At 44.6% G+C, this 10,610-nt stretch overlaps 1 long non-coding RNA gene across 1 annotated transcript; it reads left to right on the forward strand.

The window, feature by feature from the left end:
- Positions 1 to 305: 305 nt before the first annotated feature.
- Positions 306 to 9,687, forward strand: LOC108519090 (uncharacterized). Its single transcript, XR_001882521.1, has 4 exons — positions 306 to 369; positions 4,549 to 4,720; positions 6,456 to 6,630; positions 9,513 to 9,687. It is a non-coding gene; the product is annotated as an uncharacterized LOC108519090 (long non-coding RNA).
- The last annotated feature ends 923 nt before the right edge of the window (positions 9,688 to 10,610 follow it).

Genomic DNA, 10,610 nt, shown 5'->3' on the forward strand with positions numbered 1-10,610 from the left:
AGCTCAGGCAAGGTTGCATCTAGACACTCCAGCAATGTCAGTATTACCAGGACTCGGTTTACCATACTCAAGCTCCCCTTTACACTGACCTCCCTGGCTCACATAGTGGGATTCTCACTGCTTGGCAATACCAGCAGACAGAGAACTTCTTTCTCCCAATATTTGCAACAAAAGCCTCTGTACTGAATCTCATTGGCTCAGATTGGATGGATATCTATTCCTGAACCAATCGCCATCTTCAGGGTACAAAGTGCTCTGATTGGTTAGGCCTCAGTCACATGCTCACTACAGAGCGGAAGTGGTCAGCTCTTTTCAACTGCAAGGTAAAAGTTACAGATGATGGTTCCCCACTGGAAGGGTGAAGTGCAGGTAATAGAGGAAGGGGGAAACGGTGGCAGGCAATGGAAACAACCAATGTCTATTTGGGGTTTGAACTAGCTTTAGTTGGCCCTGAGGCTTGCCCAAGCTCTAGGAGCTTCGGAATAATACATATTTAGTGCTAGAGGCACTTTTGAGATTATTAAATCCACGTTTTTGCTGAAAGTTGAGGAAACTGCTGCCCAGAGGGGAGAAGTGGCTACTGAAACTACTGAAGCTCAGGTCACTAACACTCGTTCCATGCTAAAACTCTCCTATCTGAAGTGTTCAGTTATGGAGGCCTCCCGGAAAGAGCTGACCATGGGGAATCTGTCTGGGACTTTGCTGTTTAAGCTGATTCCATTGATAGCAGTCCTTCAACACAGCCAGTTTAGGATCTCTCAATTGACCGATGCGTTCCAAGTTTTCTGATGCGGAATCAGGATTCCCAGGTCTGATTTCTGATTTGCTATGTACTCCTGCTCCAGTCACTTAACCTCTCAGGGCATCCGTTTCTCAATGTGTGAGTTTACCCTCATACCAAAGCTCCATCTTAGTGTCTCTCCCTACGTGCGTGCCCCTAGGGTTTCTCAGGTTCTAGAAGAAGATGATCTAATATAGTCTTCCACAATCTGGGTTTCTAGGAAGGCTTGGGTAACCTCTCTCAGGAAGTGTCTGTGTTTTAACAAATGAGTTTTGAGAATATAGTGGCTCTCTAATAGAAGTGTTTCAGGCAGTGTGGGACGGCCATATCTCTGGCTTTGGAGAAGATACCCCTGAATTCAAACCTTGTACCTCCATGTATGTGACCCTGAGCAGCTGATTTAACCTCTTAGGGTATGTATTTCCTTCTCTGGAAAGTGGGAACCTTCCGGAGTACTTGTGAGAATAAAACGACACCCAGCACTGGGCTTGGGCCAGAGCAGGCTCCAATTTGGAGAGGACACGTAGCCGTGGAGACATGCCCAGCTTCACCCGGGGGCAGGGAAAGTTGACTGTCAAAGCAGTCTCCACTCTTTACCTCCATTAAAGGGAATTATGCAGCAACATCGGCTGCAGTGGGTTGAATTGTGTCTCCCAAAAGGGTACGTCCAAGTTCTAACTCTGGGTGCCTGTGAACGTGATCTTATTTGGAAACAAGGTGTTAAAGGATGTGGCGATGAGATCATCCTGGATTTACAGCAGGCCCTAAATCCAGTGACTGGTTTAATTAAAAGAGGAAGGAAAGAGAGCTCTGAGACATACAGGGGAGAAGGCCATGTACAGACAGAGCGGGGATTGGAGAGATGCAGGCAGTAGCCAAGGAAAGCCAGGAGCCACCAACAGCTGCAAAAGATTCTCTCCTAGAGCCTTTGGAGGCAGCATGGCTCTGAGGGCACCTTGCTTTAGGACTTGGGCCTCCAGAACCGTGCACTTCTGTTATAGGTCTCCATGTTGGTGGTCATTTGTTGCAACAGTCCCAGGAAATTAATATAGCTGCCAGCCTAACACACAATGAAACAGAAACTTTAATGGCCCGGCGTGGTGGCTCACGCTTGTAATCCCAGCACTTTGGGAAGCCAAGGTGGGTGGATCACCTGAGGTCAGGAGTTCAAGACCAGCCTGGCCAACATGGTGAAACGCCGTCTCTACTAAAAATACAAACAATCAGCTGGGCATGGTGGTGCATGCCTGTAGTCCCAGCTACTTGGGAGGCTGAGGCAGGAAAATTGCTTGAAAATCTGGGAGTTGGCGGTTGCAGTGAGCCAAGATCATGCCATTGGACTGCAGCCTACAGCCTGGGCAACAAGAGTGAAATGCCGTCTCAAAAAAAAAAAAAAAAAGAGAGAGAGAAAAGAAAAAGAAACTTTACACATTCAGTGGCACTGACTCAAACTGCTTTTCTGGCTACAAAAGAATTCTTATCTCTGTCCTTCTCTCTCCCTCTTTTCCCTCCCTTCATTCATTCTCAGCATGTGCCCTATCTTTATGTTCAGTCTGATTACCCATAGAAATTTTCCCTACTGAGCTGATTAATCAAAATACTGAGCCATTCATACTACACTTAGGAATTCCTGATCATGCTTAAAAATAGTCAGTAACAGATATGTACAAATAAACCCAGCTATAAACGAGAGTGATTATCGGTGATTTAATTCACTCCAGGATCACAAGGGGGTGAAATCATATGGCATGGATGCGTTTTCAATGATATATTTTTGCTACCAGGAGAGATATTAATACATTATACATGCTCAGGCATTGGTAAATCAGCCATACCAAATGATTCATTTATTCATTCAACAAATATTTAGTGGGTGTGGACCATGTGCCAGGGGCTAGGTAAGCTCTGTACCCAAGAATCTTCGCCTAGAGCAGAAGACAAACCACCATATATGCAATTACATTTGGATATTGAGTTTGGTGATGGGTGCTTTAAAGGAAAAACGCAGGGCACAGACAGAGACGCTGTGGAGGGCAGTGGCAAGGGCATGGGCTATAGGGTCTATCATCCTAAATCACAACCAGAGGGAGGCTTGCTAAAAGAAAAGCAGTTTATTTGGGAACAGAGCATTGGAATGGGGAAATGCATGCTCCGGTAAACTACGTGCATACTCGGGAAGGTAAAGGAAGACAAAGGTTTTTAAAGAAGAAAAATGAGGAGGATTACACAATTGTTTGGAAATAATTATCCTTGGCTACAAAGATCAATAACAAGGGTGATGCCAGTCTGAGGTTAGACAGGCAGTTGCTGGGAAGATGTCCTTACAGAAGGATTTTTTTCCGCAATGGCCTTTGTGCAAGATTGTGGTTTTTGCAGTCTTTCATGAGAGTTTTTAGTCAGAGACATACAAGCATGAGGAACTTCTCTTTATGGCCTTCCCCAGCTGTCTTTGTTAAGATTTCCTTAATATCTGTGACTTCATTTTGATTCTGACAACTTTGACAAGCCAGACCAGGGGGATTTGAATCCCAGCCTTAAACTCAATGACTGTGTGCCTAAAACAACTACTTGACATCATTGCATCTCTGTTTCTTAGTTCCTTAGAACTTGGACATAGCCTTTCATCTTCAGTCATGGTCTTTTTGTGGGTTTTCAATGGACAGCCTGAAATGTTTATTAAGCTCCTCTAACTCGGCAGGACTCAAACCCCAAACTTGGTCTTCCCCACAGTGGGCAGTTGTTGAAATCTGTGCATTGTTCTTTTAGCCTTCCAATTATTGTTTCCCCCTTGGGCTCCTTGAAATCTTGCTCATGCATGTGCAATTCACTAATCAACCAGTGATTTCAGCGGTGTATATATGGGGGTTTTAAGGCTGCCCCTTGTGGCTACCCCCATTCTGGGACATCTGCCTTCCCTCGTTTCCAATTGTTCTAGCAGTTCAGAAACCCATCCCCTGACTCCTGAGGGTAATAAAACTGTGGTTTTCCTCTTTTTTTTTTTTTTGAGACAGAGTCTCGCCCTGTTGCCCAGGCTGGAGTGCAATGGCATGATCTCAGCTCAATGCAACCTCTGCCTCCTGGGTTCAAGCTATTCTGCTGCCTCGGCCTCCCAAGTAGCTGGGATTACAGGCTCGCACCACCACGCTTGGCCAATTTTTTTTATCTTTAGTAGAGACGGGGTTTCACCACGTTGGCCAGGCTAGTCTCGAATTCCTGACCTCATGATCTGCCTGCCTCAGCCTCCCAAAGTGCTGGGATTACAGGTGTGAGCCACCACACCCGGCTAGTTTTCTTCTTGAGTTCTAGCCACGCTGTGGCATGCAGAGTGGGAATTGTCCTCAGTAGAAAAGTCAAATAAACAAGGCTATCCCCCAGTGTGGCTCCTTCTTTCAAGGGTCAAATCCACTTTGGTTTCTGCCTGCTTTTGGCTGCTGTCCAGTGGGAGGTTAGTATGATGGAAGCTACTTCACCTTTACCACTGACTCTGATTTTTTTTTAAATCTACACTCACTTCTTAGGGTGATCCACTCCCATCTGCAGCATGCAAACAGATGTTAATAATTCCCCAGGTTTCATCTCCACTCCTTGATATCCATTAGATTTGAACATAAAGATCCAAACATAAGCTGGGTGCAGTGACTGACACCTATCATCTCAGTTATTTGGGAGGCAGAGGCAGAAGGATCACTTGAGCCTAGGAGCTCAAGACTAGCCTGGGCAATAGAACAAGATTCCATCTCTTTAAAAAAATTCTAATTTATATATAGAGAAAAAGGCCTTGAAGACTTAGAAATTGGAGCCAAAGAAGAAATGTTAGCATGAGGAGCTTTCGGAGAGAAAAATAGAAATCAGGACAAAGCAGTGTTATAGAAGGCAAGAGAAGAAAGTACTTGAAGAAAAAGAGAATGGTCAATTGTGGTGAATGACGAAAGAGCCCTGGTGAGATAAAAACTGAAAAATGGTCATTGTAATTAGTACCATGTGGTCATGGGTGGCCTTAGCAAGAATGCTTTTGGTGGTATGAAGGAGGTAGATGCTGCATTAGAGAGGGTTAACGTATGGCTGGAGATGAGGAAGTGAAGACAGAGATCCATCCAAAGAGAGGGGCCGGAGCTAAGGAGGTGCTATCCCCGGAGAGTCAAGAGATGAGGGTAGCAATTTCTCAAATGCACTGAGCCTCTTTCATACTTCCATGCCTTTGCATATGCTCTTCTCCCTGCCAGGAATGCCCTTCCCATCCCTATTTGCTTGAGTCATATCTACTCCTTTTTCAGAACCTCACTTGAGGGTCCAGCCTTATCCACCAGCCCCTTCCCTCCACTGGGTTGGCTATTTCTCCTCTTTGCTCATTCATTTCCTCCCTCTCACCACTGTCATAACTACTGGTGATTAAATAACATTCTTTCTTTCCCTATGAGTTTTGAAATAAATGGAAGTATAGGCATAGAGCCACACAGATGATATCAAACTGTTAGCCTTATTATCGGTAAAGCTTGATTGGAGAATATGGGTTGACCTGTGGCTGATTGAGCTTCCTTAGACTTTGGCTGCAGATCTAAAGTTTGGGGCAACTCTGCTGAGGCCAGCCATTCACAGCCAAATGCAAGGAGTCCCTGCCCCACACCTGTGAGCCTCCAGAGAGAGATTTGTCCTTCCAGATCTGAGTTAGGAAGGCAGGTCTTGGGCCTGACCCAAGCTTTCTTTCTTTCTTTCTTTCTTTTTTTTTTTTTTGAGATGGAGTCTCGCTCTGTCGCCCAGGCTGGAGTGCAGTGGCGCAATCTCGGCTCACTGCAAGCTTCGCCTCCCGGGTTCACGCCATTCTCCTGCCTCAGCCTCCCAAGTAGCTGGGACCACAGGCGCCCGCCACCACGCCCGGCTAATTTTTTGTATTTTTAGTAGAGACGGGGTTTCACTGTGTTAGCCAGGATAGTCTCCATCTCCTGACTTCGTGATCCGCCCGCCTCGGCCTCCCAAAGTGCTGGGATTACAGGCGTGAGCCACCGCGCCCGGCCCAAGCTTTCTTACACCTTGGAGGCAGGGGCAGGCAAGCAGATAAAGAGAGACAATGAGAGAGTGGGTGGGTCAGAGGAACTCAGCCTCATGTTGGATTCTTTCTCCAAGTCTTACTAATCTGGCAAGTCACTTCTCTTTACTTGGGAAGAGTGAGTGGGAGAGAGGCTACAATTTCTTCCCAAGAGTACATCTCCTGGGGTGTGGAATTGAACTTTCCTCATGAAAACTGGCCGGTGGGAGCAGAAATTCCCCTCATAATGCCACTGTCCCCTTGTCCTATAACCATAAGTTTGTGTCCGTCTGCCCCCATAGAGTGTGGCCACCTGAGGACAGCAATCTTTTCTTGCTCATTCCTAGCCTGAGAGCCTAGCACAGTGTCTGAGACACATTAGGTGCTCAGTCTTTATTTGTTCAATGGTAAATGAGTAAATGTCAGATTAAACCAACGGAGGCACCCAAAGGCCCTGCAATATGTCCTGACTCCTCTTAAAGCTGCTTCACAGATTTGCAGAACACCTGAGGCTTATCTCTGTGTTAAGCTGAGACCAGTGACAGTGAGGGGAAAGAATGATCAAGTTCACAACTTATCCTTTGGTTTATATTTTAATTCCCAAAGATAAATGGTACTTCAGTTAGATCATGCTTTCTGTCTCTTTTGCAGGTGTTAGCTTATGAAAATATTGGCTGAGCTCAGCTCCCTGGTGTGAAATGCAAGTCCCGGGAAATTGAAACATACTTGTGTGTGGTAGCCTGGTTTCTTTTATTAGTGGTCACTAATGGTCAGCAATCAAGCCACACCTGTGAGAAACAACCAACAATTGGCTTGTTTGCTTGAAGTGAGTATAATGTATCAACTTGCTGATTGTTTATTCTCTCTCTTGATGTATTAGCTAGAGATATTTGTGCAGAAAGAGAGAGAGGAAAATGCCCACTTACCTCATTTTAGTAGGCAGTGTGGAGTTATCATGGCTTTGGAGTCAGACAGCCTCGGCTATAAAACCCCACTCTCACTAACTAGCCATAAGCACAACTAAAGATCCTGTTTCTCCTCTGTTAGGTCGCGGTAATCATACCTGTCTTTCGGAGTTGATAATGAAGGTTAAACAATCAGCATTGTCCACAGGCCTCCCATAATAGGAGTGCAACACAATTCCTTTATTATTATTCTTATTTTCTTATTAGAAATTCAATGTGGAATTTTTTCTTTATTATTTAATATTTTTTTCCTTTTAGGAATTCAATGTGGAACATAGTTTCATTCCTGTCCCATTCTGCTATTTTCCTAGGAATTCTGTCAATCTATTTAACATTTAAAAGCAGTTGCATCAACATCTCTCTCTCTCTCTCTCTCTCTCTCTCTCTCTCTCTCTCTCTCTCTCGGTTCACAGTCTGGCCTCTTAGAAGTTTCCCTCTAATCTGAGTGACAGAAGAAGAAAGGACTCCTGATGGGGCTCACACATAGGTGGCTGCAAGATGCTGGTGCAAGATGGAAATGGAGCACTGAGCCCGGAGCCACAGCCCAGACTTCAGGAGGGGCAGGGGGAGCCAACCTCTGGGGTGTGGGGATTGGCCCAGATCAGAGCCGCGCAGCTCTGCAGCTCTATGGTCATGTGTTAGTATACTAGGGCAGTCAGTGACTTGAACAAGAGAAGCTTATTTTCTCACGGTTTACTCCTGTTCTCACAGTCCAACATCAAGGTGTTAGTAGAATTGGTTTCTCCTGAGGCCTCTCACAGAGTGTGGATGGCCGTCTTCTCCTTGCATCTTCAGAGTCTTCCCTCTGCATGTCTCTGGGTCTGAATTTCCTCTTTGTGTAAGGACACCAGTGAGACTGGATGAACGCCCACCCCAATGACCTCATTTTTAAGTGATCACCTCTTTATAGGCCCTGTCTCCAAATGCAGTCACATTCTGATGTTTTAGGGGCTAGGACTTCAGCACAGGAATGAGAGGGGATGGAGTTTAGCCTGTAACACCACCAAACCAGTGCCTGAGGGAGACAGTCCAGGACACAGGTGAGACCTGATGCTCTGAGACCCATCAAATGCATCCCATGTGAGATTCTATATCCTCCACTGTCTGGGATTTGGTCTTGGGGCAAGCTACAGAGAGGGCCCTTCTCAAAGACACCTTGGCAATGACACCCTTTCTCCCTTCCTTCTTCTCTCTGTTCCTCATTTTAGGAAACATATCCACTGTTGCACTGGAAAAAGGTTTTCTGAAACTTCTGCTATGCTCTGGCCTTTCCTCCAAGGCCTTGACATTTGATACTCCAAAGCACACATTTCTGAAACTCTGAAAATCTTCTCTGAAATACATTGCTTCTACCATGAGTTTCAAGATTGTATTTTAAAATTTGGAAGCCAAGAATTGCCATCATCTTTGTTCCCTTTCTTGTGGCATTCCTTGAGGCATGGGGCTGGAAAGCCCTTGTTGCCTGAGCAAGGAGGAAACCACGAGGTCAGAGAAATTGGTCAGGGAGCAGAGAAGGGGACATGGTAATTCATATAAATAGACTATAGCCTCTGAATTTTGTCTTCTCGAAGAACCCTGGCTCACTAAGATTTCTGTGACACCTCAACTGCTGGGACAGCTGCTAGTGTGCCAGTCACTTGACATTTATCTTGATAATCAGATTACAGATTTCTGAGGATCAGGGACATGTACCCATCTTTGCTGTGCAATCCCATATTCCCTTTGACATAGAGGAGGAACATAATGATTGACATCATACAGCTGCATTCAAATCCTGACTCTACCTCTTTTTAGCTATATGACTTTGAGCAAGTTGCCTAAGTTCTCCAAGGCTTAATTTCCTCACCTGTCAAATGTGCTAATAATGATACCTATCTCGGAAGAGCTGCTGAGAAGACTGAATGAGATATGAGATATAAAATACTTAGGACCATGGTTGGCACATGGTAACTGCCAAAATATGTTAGTCATTATTATTTAAAATATTTGTAGATAGATTAATTGATAGGGTGTGGGTTTAGCTACAGCACAGTGGTGGCAATGGTGATGATGTGGGGGAAAAGGGGAAAAATGCATTTTCCATGCAGTAACTATATTTGGCAACAAGTCTTTCCAATTCTCTATAATAAAAGGATTTTGTTTTGCTCAGAGCCCCCTTTGAGTCTCATAATAATGCTTACATATAGTGCCTTTTGTCCCAGAATCTTGGAGCAGCCCTGAAATCAAAACACGACAGGAGTTAGATGGTTGCAAAAATAAAAGCAACAATTTGCTTTTGTTTTTGACAAAACTCTCCTTCCTTTCCGAGTTTGCAAGTTGGCAACTGGATATGAACATGTATGTATATTTGACTTGAGTCTATGTCTACCCACGGACAATAAATGATAACAGCTGCTTGCAGCTTGGCTCTGGCACATGGAGTGATATGAGAGGCAGACCTCATGATGTTCAGAAGGAGAGCAATAAGAGAAGGATGAGCAGAAGGAGGAGGGAAAGCCCTTACTGAGTGCCTACTAGGGCCAAGAATTGTGTAGAGGCTATCTCATTTAATCCCAACAGCCACCGTCATTCATAGATGAAAAGGAGGCTCAGCAAGATTAATAATTTATACAAGGTCGCACAGCAATTAAGTGGCAGAGGAAAGTTTCAGATTCAGGCCTCTCTCAATCACGAAACCCACGTCCTATTGCATTAACACATTGCTTCTCTCTTTCTCCAATGGTATTTGTCTTCCCTTTCAAAGAGTGTGAAGTGAAAGAAAGGAGGAAACCCTCACCCTTGGGTTTGGGGGCATTGGATCCAGTGTGCAATGTGAGAAGTAAAATGAAGAGGAGAAATGATCTGGAGAGACTTTCTAATGAAGCAAACACCAAGTATCCTAGAATTTCAACAAATCTAAGACTCTGTCAAGTGTTAGATACCCCATTATTTTATGTATTATTAATAAAGAAATTGCCAATTATAATTGGTATTGATTGAAACATACATCCAGATTTCAGAGGTATTCAAATAGGAAAAGCATTCATCATAGAAGTGATGATAGATTGCACTTATTGGTGTCTCTTTTCTCTCCTGTATTAGTCAATGTTTAACATGGGACATAGTTAACTGTATCCTGTTAACCTGTTAACCTGCTAGATGTTTAAAGCACAAAGGGATTTAATATAGGGATTAAAATATTGAAGGGCCACACTGGTAGGCACTAGCTCAAGCACTGCAGAACTGCCTTGTCAGGGGAGCCACCAGCTCTGCAACAATCTAAAGGGGAAGAATGAGGAGGCTGCCACTGGCGCTAGAGAGTTTAAGAACGCTGCAGGAGTTTTAGCCAACTGTACTGTTGGAGAGAATATAACCCATAAGACTTGCCTCACTTCTGAAATTAATTGCAAAATTTGAGGGGCTCCCTAAACCTTCTTCAGTTTGGAAAATTTGCTAGAAAGATTCCTAGAACTCATTAAAAGCTGTTATGCTCATGGGTATGGTTTATTACAGGGAAAGGTTACAGGTTAAAATCAGCCAAGAGAAGCAGCAGAGGCTAGAGAGGGTTCCAAATTCACGGTTGTGTGGTCTTCTTTTCATGGAGTTAGGATGGCGTTTCTTCCCAGTATCACTTTGTGAAAATACACATGGAGTGCTGTGGACCAGGGAGGCACATCCAAGTCTTGGTGTCCAGAGTTTTTACTGGGGCTCTGTCATGAAGGTATGGTTGTCCATATGACTGATCTCAGTCTCTGGTCCCTATGGACCACACTGACACAGTGTGACCCAAAGCACTCACCCTAAATTGCCTTGCTGGTGTTTCTGGCATGAGCAACCAGCATCCTAAGACCATCTGGTATGA

This window comes from Rhinopithecus bieti, unplaced genomic scaffold (assembly GCF_001698545.2).
Source record: "Rhinopithecus bieti isolate Rb0 unplaced genomic scaffold, ASM169854v2 scaffold_41913, whole genome shotgun sequence".
Taxonomy (NCBI): domain Eukaryota; kingdom Metazoa; phylum Chordata; class Mammalia; order Primates; family Cercopithecidae; genus Rhinopithecus; species Rhinopithecus bieti.